Source organism: Somniosus microcephalus, chromosome 25, assembly GCF_052327205.1.
Source record: "Somniosus microcephalus isolate GS21.2 chromosome 25, FLI_Smic_1.0, whole genome shotgun sequence".
Taxonomy (NCBI): Eukaryota; Metazoa; Chordata; class Chondrichthyes; order Squaliformes; family Somniosidae; genus Somniosus; species Somniosus microcephalus.
In genome coordinates this window covers 24,412,223-24,430,452 of record NC_141011.1, presented here as the reverse complement: position 1 = coordinate 24,430,452, position 18,230 = coordinate 24,412,223, and the positions used below count along the sequence as shown (strand labels likewise).

The following is an 18,230-nucleotide window of genomic DNA, read 5'->3' as shown; positions in this document are numbered from 1 at the left end:
GAGCAGTGGTTAAAGTCTGAAGTTGTTAGTCAATGTTACGGCCAGAAGGCTGTAAAATGCTTAGTAGAAAGATGAGATGCTGTTTCTCGAGCTTGCATTAAGCTGCATTGGAACAGTGTAGGAAGCCAACGACAGGGTCGCACTTGCGGATAGAACAGAGGTGTTCAGCAAAGCGACCACTCAATCTGCGTTTGGTCACCTGATGTAGAGCGAGACCGCATCGTGAGCAGCGATTACAGAATACTAGGTTGGAAGAAGTACAAGTAAAACCCGGAAGGAGTGTTTAAGGACCTAGACGGTGGTATGGGAAGAAGTGAAAGGGTACGTGTAGCATCTTCTGCGCTTGCAATGGTAAGATGCCGGGCGGGAAAAGAGCAGGCGTTAGGGGTGATGGAGGAGTGGACCGGGGGTGATGGAGGAGTGGACCGGGGGTGATGGAGGAGTGGACATGGGGTGATGGAGGAGTGGACATGGGGTGATGGAGGAGTGGACATGGGGTGATGGAGGAGTGGACATGGGGTGATGGAGGAGTGGACCGGGGGTGATGGAGGAGTGGACCGGGGGTGATGGAGGAGTGGACCGGGGGTGATGGAGGAGTGGACCGGAGGGGATGGAGGAGTGGACCGGGGGTGATGGAGGAGTGGACCGGGGGTGATGGAGGAGTGGACCGGAGGGGATGGAGGAGTGGACCGGAGGGGATGGAGGAGTGGACCGGAGGGGATGGAGGAGTGGACCGGAGGGGATGGAGGAGTGGACCGGAGGGGATGGAGGGGTGGACCGGAGGGGATGGAGGAGTGGACCGGGGGAGATGGAGGAGTGGACCGGGGGGGATGGAGGAGTGGACCGGGGGGGATGGAGGAGTGGACTGGGGGGGATGGAGGAGTGGACCGAGGTGATGGAGGAGTGGACCAGGGGTGATGGAGGAGTGGACCAGGGGTGATGGAGGAGTGGACCAGGGGTGTTGGGAGGAGTGGACCAGGGTGTCACGGAGGGAATGGTCCGTTCGGAATGCTGGAAGAGGAGGGATGGAGAAGATGTGTTATGGATTGAGGCACCATGGAAGATAGCCCAGGTCAGAGAAAGTCATGTACTCCCTGATACTAAACCAGAAGATAATATTCAAAATCTGATCCACTATTTCTGACCCTTTGCCAGCACCTGGTTGACATAACAACAGTAGCCTCACATAGGTTGCACACCAAGCATCTGAAGCATGCTTTACCCCACCCAAACAAGTCACAGCTCTGAAGTTAAAATCAAAACTCTCCAGATACTGACACAGTGGGGAAGCAGAGCAGTACACACCGACATCATCTCCACCTCCTGGAATCAATCTCCGTTGCCTGTCTGAAACAGTGTTAATTGGGAGGTTTGCCTGTAACTTTAGGGGGCAAGGATGTTTTGGCAATCCTCCTGGATTGATCAGGTGATTTGTAAGGTATAAAATAATACTTCAAAAGCCTGTCTGGAGGAACAGTAACAAAAAAGATAAATGCTTCAAGAGTAATAATGGGTGGGAGGCCAAGCATGTTTGACCATCTAACTATTACTTCTAACACTGGCTTCAAGTTTCACTGAGGCCTACCAGAACACCAGTCAGGGTGCAGCACTCACCCTCTTGTGTTTACAGATACAGGCCAAATGCTAGCAAGGAACAGCTTTCATGAGGAGTACCAGGAGTGCATTCCTAAACATTCCAGAATGTGTTACATCTTGTTTAACCTAGTCCTGTTGCTAAAGGAATGACAGATGATTAAGAAAATTTCCCTGCAGCCATTAACCTCCCCACGACAGGCAGGAGAGGGTCGTATGGGGTTAAATGGTCAAATGCATGTAAAGTGACCCTAATCCGCCGCGCACGCGCCCGTTTCCATTTTTACAGTGGCGGATATCAGAGTATCCCGTCGTGGAGAGGCGGATCCGTCATTAACATATTTAAATCAAGCTCCTATAATGCCAGAACCGTGGATTGAGAAACTAGTCAGTGAAACGGAGGCAAGATTGAGTGGCACTTTATCGGGTTGTTTGAAGGTCAGGAGGCCAGATGTGAATAAAGGTTCAGTGTTCACAGCCGCTTTCTCAGTTCTCTCTGGGAAACAGTTTGGCGAGAGTAGTTGTGAAAGACTTATTTATACAACCTGGAGGTGTTCACACAGAGAACATCGGGATGAGTGGTGCCATGGCTGCTTTTGATTGAACTTCCATTGAGGAAGAGGACGAGCATCAGCAGCGGCAGTGACGTGCTGTGGAGGGAGCTGCAGGTGACCAGCAGAGAAGGGAGCAACAGAGGGGTTGAGGTCGCAGGAGACACTACCAACCTAACTGGGCCTACAGACAAGCTCAACTTCCTTGACCTCTCGGAGGAGCAGTGCTTCCGAAAGCAGAGATTGTCACATCAGGTGGTTGCAGACATCTGCCTGCTGGACCTGGTAGCCTTGCATTACCACTGGCTGTGCAAGTCAGCAGAGCCCTCAATTTCTTTGCCTCTGATTTCTGACAGGGCTCTACCTAAGACATAGCGAGGGTTTCGCAGTTGGCTGCACATAAATGCATAAGGCCGGTAACGGATAAATTGTTGACCAGGGCTGGGAGGTATGTAAACTTCCCGTGATGAAAATAGCTAGAATGAGCGGGCACTCAGATTTGCGTCTCTGACTGGCTTCCCATAGATGCAGGGTGCTATCAACTGTACACACATGGCAATCCGAGCACCCCCGATCAACCAGGAGCATTTGTCAACCGCAAAGATTTTCATTCCATCAATGTTCAGCTAGTGTGCAACCACAAAAAAAGGTTCATGCAGGTCTGCTCCAGATTCCCTGGGAACTGCCAATTCACCAGGCTGATACCTGGGATGGCAGGAATGACGTATGAGGAAAGATTGAGTCGATTGGGCTTGTACTCGCTGGAGTTTAGAAGAATGAGAGATGATCTCATTGAAACTTATAAAATTCTAACAGGACTGGACAGACTAGATGCAGGAAGGATGTTCCCGATGGTCGGGGAGTCCAAAACCAGGGGTCACAGTCTAAGGATAAGGGGTGAGCCATTTAGGACAAAGATGAGGAGGAATTTCTTCACCCAGAGAGTGGTGAACCTGTGGAATTCTCTACCACAGAAGGCAGTAGAAGCCAATTCATTAAATATTAGCTAAAGTGCCCGGCGGTGCCGAGGGTCTTTTGAGGGCATGTTGTTGTTGGAAGAGAGAGAGAGAGCGACTGGGGGGGGAAGAGAGAGAGCGACTGGGGGGGGAAGAGAGCGAGCGACTGGGGGGGAAGTGAGCGAGAGACTGGGGGGGAAGAGAGCGAGAGACTGGGGGGGAAGAGAGCGAGAGACTGGGGGGGAAGAGAGCGAGCGAGAGACTGAGGGGAAGAGAGAGAGCGAGAGACTGGGGGGAAGAGAGAGCACGACTGGGGGGACGGGGGAGGGGGGAGGAAAGGGGGAGGGGGAGAATAAGGGGGGAAAGAAGGGGGGGAAGAAGGGGGAGGGGGGAAGAAGGGGGAGGGGGAAGAATGGGGAGGAGGGGGGGAAGAAGGGGAGGGGAGGAGGGGGGAAGAAGGGGGAGGGGAGGAGGGGGGGAAGAAGGGGGAGGGGGAGGGGGGAAGGAGGGGAAGAGTCCCCGAGCCCCACCCCCCCGAGGCCCGATCTCACGAGGCCCGATCTCCCGAGCCCCGCCCCCGATCGCCGATCTCCCGAGGCCTGATCTCCCAAGCCCCGCCCCCCCGATCTCCCGAGGCTCGCCCCCCCCCCCCCCGATCTCCCGAGGCCCGATCTCCCGAGCACCCCCCCGCCCGCCCGCCGAGCCCCGATCTGCCGAACCCTGATCTCCCGAGCCCCGCCCGAGCCGGCTTCAAGAGCAGAGAGAGAGACGCCGCCGCGCAACCTACCGTGTGAGGCCCAGCCGGACTCAAGTCGCGCGCGCTGACTCCTGCCCCACCCCCCTTTACTAAGATGGCAGCGGTGGCGACGCTCGGCTCAGGCCCGCCCCCTCCAGCCTTCACAAAGATGGCGGCGATCGCGAGCCGCTTGTTGAGCGCGACGGGAGGTGCCTAGCTCGGGCGTGGCTGAGCAACAGAGGCCCAGGCTTACAGGCCTGGAAAAACAGTGAAAGGTAGGAAAATTCTAGATGTTAGAGAAAAGATGTACAAATTAATTAACTTTTTTAAAAACAATGTGTGTTTTAAAAGCAACTTTTTTTTTGCTGGAAATGTAGATTTGAAAAGAAACACGCAGAAAGTGAGAAAAAGAAATTAACAGTTTGGAATCAAGATGGCGGCCACTCACCTCGGTTCAGAATGATAAGGCCCGCCCACACATGCACCGATTGGTCAACCGTCAGGTCACTGAACTGTAGGATTGGTCAATCATCACGTCACTCAACTGTAGGATGGCCCGCCCGCACACACAACGAACCCGCCCCCACTCGATGCAAATGAGCGGATAATGAGCGGAATTTTGAACGTTTTTTGGATACCGTCGGCATAATTTTTGTCCGACCGTCGGCACAATTTTTGTCCGAGCAAAAAGTAAATACGCCTACAAGAGTCCCCTAATGATGAGCTTTCTTTTGATATAACATATCACAGAATCACAGAAACCCCACAGTGCAGATAGAGGCCATTTCGGCCCATCGAGCCTGCACCGACACATATCCCACCCGATCCCCGTAACCCCTACACCAACACATATCCCACCCTATCCCCGTAACCCCACGTATTTAATCCCCCCTAACACTAAGGGTCAATTTTTTATCATAGCCAATCAACCTAACCTGCACATCTTTGGACTGTGGGAGGAAACCGGAGCACCCGGAGGAAACCCACGCAAACACGGGGAGAATGTGCAAACTCCACACAGACAGTCACCCGAGTCCCTGGCGCTGTGAGGCAACAGTGCTAACCACTATGCCACCGTACTGCCCTATGTGTAGGTACGCTCTATAACTTTTGATTGTATAGCCGGACAGAGAGACAGAGAGAGAGACATATCCTTTTATATATATATAGATAGATATTCAAGAAGGAGTTGGATATATTTCTTAAGGCTAAAGGGATCAAGGGATATGGGGAGAAAGCAGGGACAGGGTACTGAATTTGGATGATCAGCCATGATCGCATTGAATGGCGGAGCAGGCTCGAGGGGCCGAATGGCCTACTCCTGCTCCTATCTTCTATGTTTCTATGCTTCCATTCTGCGGCAGTCCAACATCCCTGACCTGTTCACACCTGGAACCAGCCTTAAAGGGTGACCGCTAGGAGACAAGGGATAACCCCTTCAAACCTTGCTGATGACATCTCTGAGGAACCCCATCGATGAACATCAGGAGCATTACAAAGCAAGCCATATGAACACCAGATGTATCATCGGTATGCTCAAGTTGCACTTCAGGTGCCTGAACAGGTCTGGAGGTGCCCTTCAGTACTCACCAGCAAGGGTCTCCAGGATAATCGTGGTGTGCTGCATTCTGCACAATATAGTGCAGCAACGAGTACTAGAGGTGCAGGAGGAACAAGCTACTCAGCACTCATCTGATGAAGATTCCAATAGCGAGGAGGAGGAGGATTGGGGCGCCTAATGCCAGAGCAGCTGATCACATTGCTGCTCGGGTCATTAAAACAGTTCCTGCGCTGGATCCTAGTCCTCATAATAACGGTCCTGCTGCTCACCTCTTGGACTACCTCCAACCACACCTTCTTTATTGTGGCAGCAAGTTTTTTTTTCCATTGCTAGGAAACACGACCGCTTTCCTCGCCCTTACTGCACCCAGCAGTACGTCCAGGACGCCACATTGAATCTGGCCTCAGGAGGAGGCCGAGATGGATCATTCACTCGGCACTTCAGGCTGAAGATGGTTGCGAACTCTTCAGCTTTGTCTTTTGCACTCGCATGCTGGGCTCCACCATCATTGAGGATGGGGATATTCATGGAGCCTCCTCCTTCCGTTAGTTGTTTAATTATCCACCACCATTCACAACTGGATGTGGCAGGACTTCCGAGCTTTGATCTGATCTGTTGATTGTGGGATCCCTTAGCTCTGTCTAATGCATGCTGCGTCCACTGTTTAGCATGCATGTAGTCCTGTGTTGTAGCTTCACCAAGTTGGCACCTCATTTTTAGGTATGCCTGGTGCTGCTCCTGGCATGCTCTTCTACACTCCTCATTGAACCAGTTTTAGTCCCCTGGCTTGATGGTAATGGTAGAGTGAGGGATATGCCGGGCCATGAGTTTACAGATTGTGGTGGTATACAATTTTGCTGCTGCTGATGGCCCACAGCGCCTCGTGGATACCCAGCTTTGAGCTGCTAGATCTGTTCTGAATCTATCCCATTTAGCACGGTGGTAGTGCCAGACAACGTGATGGAGGGTGTCATCAGTGCAAAGACGGGACATTGTCTCCACAAGGACTGTGCGGTAGTCACTCCTACCAAAGCTGTCAGCTGTCAATGCTGCATCTGCAACAGGTAGATTGGTGAGGACGAGGTCAAGTAGGTTTTTCCCTCATGTTGGTTCTCTCACCGCCAGCCTCAGGCCCAGTCTGGCAGCTATATCCTTCAGGACTCGGCCAGCGCAGTCAGTAGTGGTGCTACCGAGCCACTCTTGGTGATGGACATTGAAGCCCCCCAACCAGAGTACATTCTGTGCCTTTCCTACCCTCAGTGCTTCTTCCAGGGGGAGTTCAACAATGGAGGAGTGCTGATTCATCAGCTGAGGGAGGGCGGTAGCTGGTAATCAGCAGGTTTCCTAGCCCATGTTTGACCTGAAGCCATGAGGCTTCATGGGGTCCAGAGTCAATGTTGAGGACTCCCAGGGCCACTCCCTCCCTACTGTATACCACTGTGTCGCCACCCCTGGTGGGTCTGTCCTGCTAGTGGGACAGGACATACTAGGGATGGTAATGGAGGAGTCTGGGACATTGGCTGAAAGGCATGATTCTGTGAGTATGATTATGTCAAGCTGTTGCTTGACTAGTCTGTGGGACAGCTCTCCCAATTTTGGCACAAGTCCCCAGATGTTAGTGAGGAGGACTTTGCAGGGTCAACTGGGCTGGGTGTGCCTTTGCCGTGTCCGAATCCGGTGCCTAAGTCGATGTTGGGTGATCCATCTGGTTTTATTCATAGCTTTTTGTAGCAGTTTGATACAACTGAGTGGCTTGCTAGGCCATTTCAGAGGGCAGTTAAGAGTCAACCACATTGCTGTGGGTCTGGAGTCACATATAGGGCACACCGGGTAACGACGGTAGATTTCCTTCCCTAAAGGACATTAGTGAACTAGATGGGTTTTACAACAATCCAGTAGTTTCATGGTCACCATAACTGATACTAGCTTTTTATTCCAGATTTATTTAATTAACTGAATTTAAATTCCCATGTCTACAGATCATTAGTTGTATACAACTCAGCTGGATTACTAGTCCAGTAACATAACCAATGCTACCGTACCCATTCAGCTGTTTCTGAACGAAATAAACAGAGCACTTAAGACGCTATAACCGGCAACTTTGAAATTGACGTTAATGCAAATGGTCAATGGTTTTCACTTTTTGGCCGATATAAGCGACTGCCCATTTTAAACGTGGATGTTTTAAGTGGTGGGGACTATTATTGTCCGAATGGATAACAGCAGCCTCGAGCCTAAACTGCCCTAGAAACTGGTCCTTCTCCCTCCATGGTGTTTCTGTTTGTTCTGATGCTTGAGGTGTGCAGTCAGGCATGCTCATAACCTGTCAAATGAAAGAGTGAATTTGCAGTGTGCAATTTAATCACCAGGCTTTTTAACTGCTCCAGCAAATGTTGACCTTTTGTATACCAGCTACCTCCCTGACCTGAAGGATTGTTCCTACCATCCCCATGGCATAACCATCTCCCCTATTATCCCAAATGTTTTTCAGTATTAGTTGGTTCTCTATGGAAATCGGTTTCAGGTGTCTGTGCAGCAACGAGCACTTTGTTTTGTGGGCACAAAGAGGAATGTTTATAATCCTAGTTTTAATCCATAACAGGCCAACCCTCAAACCAACATGATCCAACGCTGCAACCAAGCAGAGAGGTAGGACAACTACTCCCACACGTACCAAGCTAACAGGTGAGGCACCAACTGGTTTCGGGACATTCTAATCCAAAGAGATTTTGCAGGTTACTCTAATATGCTGCCCTACAAACTCGTCCTCCCTGTATCAGAAATAAGATTTGTTGCACTATCTCCTGCCATTATTTCCCAGAACATCCTTTCATTTTATCTTCCATAGAGCTTCAGTTGCTTTGAGACACAGAGGTAAGAATTTCCATTAGTGGCCTAGAAATTCAGTTGCGTTCGCCAGCCGTTAGCGCCATAAGAGGGGTAGATTTCGAGCGCTAGGCACTTAGCGCCAGGGCGCAGGCCGATCTGCGCCTACGCCCAACTTCAGTTGACATTTAGCGCCGGCGCAAAGTGTTTGCGCCCGCTCAGCTGCGCGCGCAGCTTGTGACGTCATTTCGTCGTGCAACGCTGTTTGTGCACCCCAAACCGGAAATTCAGTGGCGCCCGCCCAATGTGGGCGTGGCGCTGTTAAGAACTGTGAAGTGGAACGCAGCAGAGGCCCTGCGGGCCTCGGGGAGCGCTAATTAAAGGGCACTTAGACAGAACTATAAAGGCCAGCCATTTTGCTCCAATGACTTTAGTGCTTTGGATTTCTGGACAGAGACCAAGGAACAGACCTTACTGATTTGGGACAACATAGGAGAGGTATTTTTGGCTTCTGGCCAGAGCTTGGAAATTTGACTCATTGTGATTTCACTGTTTGCAAGTTTATTATGGGGGCTGCATGGGGTTCCAACCCTCAGTTCCAGCATTATGTGCGAAGGGCTCGCAGACGGCGTGTGAGAGGGCCAGCCATGCCTAGACGCAGAGGGGCCATCAGGCGTCGGCAACGTAGGCCTTACCCACTCGGAATACCGGCAGCAGGTGTCCTATCTCACCATGACTGCCGTGCATTGTGTTAAGAGGCTGCGCTTCAGAAGGGAGGTGGTTGCAGAGATCTGCCAGCTGCTTCACAGAGATCTGCGTCCACAGCTGATGTGCAGGACGTCTCTGTCGGTGGAAGTGAAGGTCACGGTGGCTCTGAACTTTTATGCAAGCGGATCCTTCCAAGCCGCTGCTGGGGACATAGCGAACATCTCCCAGTTCGCCGTGCATCGCTGCATCCGGCAGGTCACCGATGCCCTTTTCGCAAGGAGACACCAATTCATCTCCTTCCCCATGACCCTAGAGAGGCAGGAGCAGCGTGCAGTCGGATTTGCCAGGATCGCCGACTTCCCCATGGTGCAGGGCGCCATTGACTGCACGCATGAGGCTATGCGGGCACCTATCGACAATGCCGAGGATTACCGCAACCGGAAGGGCTACCATTCCCTCAATGTACAGCTGGTGTGTGACCACAGGCAGCGCATCCTAGCTGTCAATGCCCGCTTTCCAGGAAGCAGCCACGATGCATTTACCCTGCGCCAGACTACTGTGGCTGACATGTTCGAGGCACAGCCTCCACCAAGGGGATGGCTTATTGGGGACAAGGGCTACCCTTTGTGTACATGGCTCATGACCCCGCTCCGCGCGCCCAGGACCCCTGCTGAGGAGGCATACAACGAAAGCCATCAAGCCACAAGGAACATCATAGAGCAAACGATTGGCGTCCTCAAGCAACGGTTCCGCTGCCTGGATCGTTCCGGCGGATCTCTACAGTATTCGCCGGATAGAGTCTCCCAGTTCGTCGTCGTTTGCTGCATGCTGCACAACCTGGCTATCCGCAGGACTCAGGCACTGCCACCTCACGTTGGACCACCACCTCAGGAGGACGAGCAGGAGGACCATGAGGAGGAGGAGGAGTACCAGCCCAGGAGGGAGCCACAAGGTCCAAGGGCCGTCCGCCGGCGGCTTATTGAACGACACTTCTAGGCCCCCTGTCAGGGAATGGCTTGTGGCAATGAACGCACCTGAATGCAGCCGCTCCGCAAGCCCTCAGCCGGTTAACGCAACAACCACTTGAAACATGACACCTGGACAAGCTGAATAAATAAAAAGCTTTATTTAACAAACTCAGGGCCCTTCCCACATGAAACAGAAAAACAGACAAGACCCCCAAAAAACAGTCAAAAACATATTTCACTCCCACAACCTGGGGAGGAATAACAAAACTTGTCCATCCAATTGGCCTTCATCCTCGGCCTTACCAAGACAAACCCCCCCATACAGAACACAAACACCCCCATATAAAAAAACAGTTGGCAACACACTCTACTTGGTGTGCCGAGAGGGCGAGTCCTTGTGCAGGCTTCTCCGGCCCCTGCCCGACCTGTTGCTCCGCCTCAACCTGGGCCCTGTGTTGCAAGGCTGGGGGAAGGCTCCTGAGGGGCACAATGCGTGACGGCAGATGCCCTTGGGGGTCGGCCTAGACGAGGTCCGGCCCTGGAGGGGCCGGCTGCTGACTGCTGCAGCTGTGGCTGGGCAGCATCAGTCTCACCAGCAGCTCGTCGCAGCTTGGCTGGGGGAGTGGCAGTGGCGGCTGCAGCAATGGGGGCAAGCTGGCTGATGCCAGGCGCTCGCTGGTCGCCAGAGACACTGGCACTCAGCCGGGCTGGCACTGCAGCAAGCGCAGCAATCTGGTGAAGGCCAGACCACTGTGCTGCAGCAGGGCGGCGGGTGCCCTGGCGATGCGTCCGTGACACAGCGAGTGTGGCAGAAGTGAGTGCCCGAACTGCCCTGGTCTGTGCCCGCATCAGACCAGCCAGTGTCTGCACGGCACCACTCAGGAACTCTCGACTCGCGTCCTGTGCTGCCGCGAGTTGGTCGACACCCCTGGCCTGTGAGTCCCCGAAATCGGCCACACTATGAGCCAGGGGCTCAATGGCCTGAGGCAACTGTCCCACAACCCCCATGAACTCGGTGTGGCGCCGCTCCGAGTCCGCGGACATTTCATCAAGGAGGCACACCTCCTGGGCGAGGACCGTCTCCGGACTGGAGGCCGGACTCTCCCTCTGGGGAGAAGGCCGCCGAGCTGCCCGACCCTTCCCGCGTGCCTGGACGCCACTGGGCCCAGCAACTGCCCTCCCCTGCAACACTTCCCCCCTCTGGGGAGAAGGCAGCCGTGCTGCCCGACCCTTCCCGCGTGCCTGGACGCCACTGGGCCCAGCAACTGCCCTCCCCTGCAACACTTCCCCCCCTCTGGGGAGAAGGCAGCCGTGCTGCCCGACCCTTCCCGCGTGCCTGGACACCACTGGGCCCAGGAGCTACACCCCCCTGCAACACTTCCCCCTGGCTCTCCTCCAGGCAAGACGTGCCCCCTCCATTGCCATCCCCTGGCGCGGATGAGGGTTCCCCCGATGTGCCGCCTTCCTCTTGGTCCTCGTCGTCCTCCTCTTCAGAGGGACTGGCACTCTCAGCTTCAGGGACCTCCTCCTCACCAGCTGAAAGCAGGAAGGCACAAGAGTAGCTTTAGAGTGAGGACAGGGCGTCAGCGAGGGAGGCATGAGTGTTGGCATTATGCGCATTGGTGGGACAGTGGCAAAGGATGTAGATCTGAAGCGCAAGGGGAACGAGAGAGGTCGAAACGGTCATGTCCTTACCATTGGGGCCCAGCACAGGGTCGGCATCTCCAATAGCTACGGGGCCAACCACCCGGGCACGCATGAGTCGAGCCACGCACTCCTCCAGGTCACTGAGCTCCTGGAACTGGACACGGCCTCCCCCGGTGACAGTCCGGCTCTTCAGATTCTGCGCCAGCTTGGCCTGCAAGAGAAAGGACGGCCTCTAAGTACAGTGTGGTGCCCTGTTGTTGTGTGCACTGCCTCCCATGGTCGAATAGCTTGGCCAGTGTGGTGCCCTGTTGTTGTGTGCACTGCCTCCCATGGTCGAATAGCTTGGCCAGTGTGTAAAGTGCAGAAAGTGCTATTGATGATCATGCCAGTGCCATAGCTGCGGGAGGAGGGCTGGCCATTAGGCCTTTGAGGTCCCTTTGCCCATAATGTGAGGTGCACATGCAAGGATGAGGAGGACACTGGAAAGGGTACTCACCCTGACCAACCGAGTGAGGTCGTTGTACTTCTTGCGGCATTGGTCTCCAGTCCTGGGGACATCGCTGTTGGCTGAGACCCTCTGGGCGATTTCCCTCCAGGCTCTCCTGTACTGCCTCCTGGGAGCCTTCTTGCCACTGTCCGGGCACAAGATCTCTCTTTTCTTTTCCAAACCCCCAAGCAGCACCCTCAAAGCATGCTCTGAGAAGCGCTGCGCTCGTTCACGGGCCTTCTGCATGGCTTCAGGCGCTATTTGGGTCCACCAGCAGTGTTCAGGCCTAGCTGCAGGGCTCCACTATCCAGGGCGTGGCAGCAGACAAAGTCGACCCTTCCCCCTTTAAGAGCTGGCCGGCGTCAGGGTGTCTGCTGTCAATCAAAACATGACCGCACCTGCGCTGCGCCCGGCCTCGGCGTTATCAGTCTGCACCGCCGGCTTAGCGCCTAAAGATAGGAGTGCAACGCCAGTTTCAGCGCTCGCCCAAACTCCTTGGCCAAAGCTACTGAATATCGGCGAAGTGGCCTCCACTTTCCGGCGGGCGCTAACTTTAGCGCCCACCCGACTTTACCGCCCCAAAAGTGGCTACACTGAATTTCTAGGCCATAGTGTCTTATCGTGTCCGCGGACCTCTTAAAACACTTTACAACCAATGGATTATTTTTGAAGTGTAGTCACCGTTGTTAAGTTGGCAAACATGGTAGTTAACTTGCACAGAGTAAGGTCTCACAAAAAGCAGATGACTAAGCAGTTAATCTGTTTTTCGTGGTGGGAGTTGATGGAGGAATGTTGGCCAGGACACGGGGAAAATTTCCTGTATTTCTTTGAATAGGAGAATGGAATGTTTCATATCCACCTGAGCTTGCAGTCAGAACCTTGGTTTAATGTCACATTCAAAAGACAGCACCTCCCTCAAAAGCAGCATTCCCTCAGTAGTGCACTTAAATGCCAGCCATGATTATATACGCAAGTCTGTGATGAGGCTTGAACCCACAACCTTCTAACTCAGAAGCAAAAATGGTACCAATTGAGCCAAACGGACACTTAGCTCTTAACTTCCAGTAGTATTAAACCTCAGAATAAAATAATCTCTCCAGCCAGACACACTGGAATATCTTTCTCATTCAGACAGTTCTGCTCTGTTCAATATTAGCTTGCATTAAATATAAAATCTGATTTTTGTTCTTCAGAATGGACAACCTGTGGCCCTTCGAGTGATGGTAGTAGTTCACTAAAGTAAATCTCTTCAATGGCCCAACAGGGTACAGAGGTTACCGGCAAAGATGATTGTGAATATTAGAAATTTAAGTTATGAAAAAGGTTAAAGAAGTTGAGCTGGTTTTCTTTAGAAAAGAGGAGACTTTAAGGTGACCTAATTAAAGTTCTCAATATTACAATGGGGATTGACAAAGTTGATTTCAGGCAAATTGTTCATGACGATGAAGGGTTCAAATCACAAGAAGTTAGGAGTAAGAAGAGAAGTCAGGTAGAACATCCTGGGGGTCACCATTGACCAGAAACTGAACTGGACCAGCCACATAAATACTGTGGCAACAAGAGTAGGTCAGAGGCTGGGTATTCTGCGGCGAGTGTCTCACCTCCTGACTCCCCAAAGCATTTACACCATCTACAAGGCACAAGTCAGGAGTGTGATGGAATACTCTCCACTTGCCTGGATGAGTGCAGCTCCAACAACACTCAAGAAGCTCGACACCATCCAGGACAAAGCAGCCCGCTTGATTGGCACCCCATCCACCACCTTAAACATTCACTCCCTCCACCACCAGCGCACCGTGGCTGCAGTGTGTACCATCTACCATCGGCAGCACCTCCCAAGCCGGCGACCTCTTCCACCTAGAAGGACGAGGGCAGCTGGCGCATGTGAACACCACCACCTCCAAGTTCCCCTCCAAGTCGCACACCATCCTGACTCGGAAGTTATTCGCCGATCCTTCATCGTCGCTGGGTCAAAATCCTGGAACTCCCTACCTAACAGCACTGTGGGAGTACCTTCACCATACGGACTACAGTGGTTCAAGGCGGCAGCTCACCGCCACCTTCTCAAGGGCAACTAGGGATGGGCAATAAATGCTGGCTTTGCCAGCGACACCCACATCCCACAAACAAATAAAAAAAAAGAACTTTTTCATCCAAAAGGTAATAGAGTTATGGAATAATTTATCAAGGAAGGAATATAGTACAAATAAACTCTAGAAACAACTAGATATTTTCAAAACAATAAAAGACTGAGGGATATGGTGAGAAGTTGTGTAGGAGGAGTTGATCTATCAAAAACCAACGAGCTTGTTGGGCTTAATAGTTTTTTACTGTTCCTAAAAATACTTACTTTTTGCCTCTTTCACTTCTCTCCTAAAAGTGTTAACTCTGCAGGCACTCCTCAAATTCTGGTAGCTCACCTTGGGGCATTATTCATGTATAAGACTTGACAGCAAGTGTGAGTAAGCTGCTTGTGGTAAACCACTGTTATACCTGTCTGTATGTGTATGTGTATTCCACTAGGTACAGGTCTGGACATGCCTCGGCTGACTCCTCCCACTATTCCAGGTATATAAGTGACTACCTCCCAGTCCCTTAGTATTCTGGATGGGTCGACCACTCGAGACTAGACCTTCATTCTTTAGTTAATAAAAGCCTGGTTGTTACGCGCTTAACCTCAGTCTTTTGAGTACTTGATGGCGCATCACTACTTGACTGCGGTAGTGAATCACAGCAATCTTGCCCTTATCCACACACACACACACATACATGTACTGGATTTGCCAACCGAGATATAATTTAAGTTATTACTGCCTGCTTATGTCCTTAAGGCTATCTGGATACAGTGGACAAAGTTCCTTTGGTTTCTCCTTATGTATTTCTTTTTCTGAATGTTCATTTACTTAAACAGCATTCTGATATCGGTCTTCTGCCAAGTCAGCCTTCAGAAATGGAACATCTTTTCTCTGATATGAGACTTGTTATGAACATCAGGAAAACAATAACCATTGTCCCAATTTCTTGATGATTCTTAGCTTCTGGAAATTTTTTCATGGAAGTCAATATAAATCAAGGGAAATATCTCCAAGAACACCAAATAAATTCTCACTTCTCCAAGTGAATTCTCTCTGTATTCCTAAACTTGACTTTGTGCGAAGCGAATATGAAAGCAGTTTATTTTCAGTAAAGGAAGCCCCAATCTTTGTTGGTGTGCTTAAATCCAGTTGTCAAATCATCTCAGGCCTTTACTGATGAATGAATTACACAGACCATCATATTGGATTCTTATTTCCTTTAGTGGAGGCAGATGCATTCAAGAAGGCCTGTGCAACAGGCTTTGGGCTCAGGTCTTTGGTTTCCCTTAAAGGAGCATTCACTTATCAACAGGCTACAATTGCTCATTATCCAGAAGACTTGGCCAATGAAAAACAGATTTGTTTGAAGGTGGTTACATAGGGCTGGATTTTGTCAATGGGGACGTGATGGAGGCGGGACTCCCACTTTTTGGGTTGTAGTCCCGCCTCCATTGATTTGTGGCCAACCCGCGTGATTTTCCCTTGATTGACCTTGTTGAGCCCGCCCAGCGGGCTCAGCAGGCCAATTAAGGGACACCCGGTTACAGGTGACGTCAGGGATTGACATTTCATCTGTCAAGAGCTTTTGACAGATGAAATATCAGCGTTTGACAGCTCTGTGAAGCTGTCAAACACTGACAAGCTGACTTCTAACTTGAGTCCTTCTCCACAGACTCAGTTAGAAATCTCTCCAGAACAGAAAGCAGAATGCTGCAACTTTTGACAGCTCGCGGCCATTCTGCTTTCTGTGCCGGTGAGATGAGGGACTCCCGAGGCCTGAAGGAAGGAAGCCTGCATTAGTAAGTAAAACTTATTTAAACACTTTACACACACCAAACACACTTATCTCTGCACTCATGCACCCATCACTCATCTGAACACCGGACATCTCGAACCCTCCAAGCCCTTCAGCCCGACGGTCCGCCTCGCTAACTTGGCATGGTTTGGAGCCGTCAGGAAGCCCACACTTCAGGGCTAAAAATAGGGATTAGGCCAAAAACTGCCAGTTAACTACCTGTTAACAGGCAGTTAATAGGCACTAATCCCCTTCCCGCCTCGGGGAGGTGGCTCCCAGCACAGGTCGGGTACCTGCCTCCTGGGAAACGGGCATGGAGGTGGGAAGGGTTCGTGCCCCCCGATTCTGCAATTTTCCCCCCACTCCCGCCTCCACGGGGCTTGGAAAATCCAGCCCATAGTGTTCATCAACAAGGCCAACGCTGCTTTTTTAACTAACAATGTGCTTTTTATTTTTAAATTGAGTAGGGCAGCACGGTGGCATAGTGGTTAGCACTGTTGCCTCACAGCGCCAGGGACCCGGGTTCGAATCCGGCCTCGGGTGACTGTCTGTGTGGAGTTTGCACATTCTCCCCGTGTTTGCGTGGGTTTCCTCCGAGTGCTCCGGTTTCCTCCCACAGTCCAAAGATGTGCGGGTTAGGTTGATTGGCTATGATAAATTGACCCTTAGTGTAAGGGGGATTAAATAAGTGGGGTTATGTGTTGGTGTACGGGTTACGGGGATCGGGTGGGATATGTCGGTGCAGGCTCGATGGGCCGAAATGGCCTCTATCTGCACTGTGGGGTTTCTGTGATTTCTGTGATTCTGTAACCTAGGTGAAGGAACAAGTTCCATAGTGCAAGATCCCACCAAAGTTGCAAAGGGTAGGATATATTATCGAATCGGTATTTTATCTTAAATAGGTTAACGCTGGCATTAAAAGATTGCCGATTGGAAAAAAATACCATAAGGTGACATTAATCTAGAAGTAATGGTTAGACGACGCCAAACTTGGCTTTTAAAAGCCTATAGATTGTACGAGGGGAGAAAGACTGAAGTGCGGATAAGGAATTCCACAGTGAAATAGAATGAGGTTGAGTTGGAGACAGTGCAATGAATCTTGATAAATTCTCCACTGATGTTCAGCCATGCATTCAAATTTTGAAATGGTAGGAGGTAATGTAATCATTGCTCCCAGTAAGCAACTGTAATGACCCCTGTGTTTTGTGTGTTGTTTACTGCAATGAAGGGGGAATATTAATAGATCTTCTGTTAGTTCTTTTCCTCAGTTACAGAATTATTGCACGGCGTTCTCCCAGTCCAGGCACATTATTAAGCGCTTCCCTGTGCAGCATTGACAGCACTCATTTCTTTAACACTCGAGATTCATGGCAAATGGAGTGAGTTCCAAAACCTTTTAGTCATTTTCTGACAATATCCCTCTGTCAGAAAATGACAAAGTGAACCCCCCTCAGCTCCTTTAAGGAGGGCGGGGTGAAAGGTAAGTAAACTAAAATAGTTTTTAAAAAGCACCTCAAATTGCACCCTCTGCGAAAGCTCAGCCCCAGGTCAATGGGCCTGGTCCAAGCAGGTCTGTACCTTTTCACACGTTAACTTTCCAGTGTGAAGCCAAGAATCACCACCACAAATCAGTAGTGGAACTGAGCCACAAGAAAGAAAGAGAGCACCGGCATTTATATAGCACCTATCACCATCATAAAGTCAGGAGTGTAGCTGTTTGCTGATCATTTCACAGAATTCAGTTCCATTCACAACTCCCCTGATAACAAAGCAACCCATGCCAGTCTGCAGGAGGACTTAGACAACATCCAGGCTTGACCTGACTACAGACAGGTAACATTTGTGCTATGTAAATGCCAGGCAATGGTCATTTCCAACAAGAAAAAGCCCAGCCGCCAACCCTGACCCACAACGACACCACCATCACTAAATCCCCCACCATCACCATATTAAGGGGGTGGGGGGGGGTGTTGGAAATCAGCATTGACCCGAATTTTAAATGGACTTGCCATACCACACTGTGGTTACAAAAGCAGGGCAAACTCTGACGAGTGACTCACGTCATGATCCTTCAAAGCCCCTCCACCATCTACAAGGCACAGGAATGTGATGAAATACTCATCTGGATGGGGGCACGTGCAACGTCGCTCAAGAAGCTCAACACCATCCAGCATAGAACAGCTCACTTGATATTCACCCCCCGCCCCTCCATCACTGGTGCATTGTGGCAACAGTATCTACTATCTACAGGATGCACTGCCATAGCTCACCAACCTTACTTTGACAGCAACTCCCTACCCTACAAGCTCTACCACCGAAAAGTACAA

General features: G+C 51.2%; 1 protein-coding gene across 4 annotated transcripts in view; it reads right to left on the bottom strand.

The window, feature by feature from the left end:
- Positions 1-18,230, bottom strand: part of LOC147100545 (rho guanine nucleotide exchange factor 10-like protein) — a 179,007-nt gene that overhangs the window by 87,640 nt on the left and 73,137 nt on the right. The window lies entirely within an intron of this gene.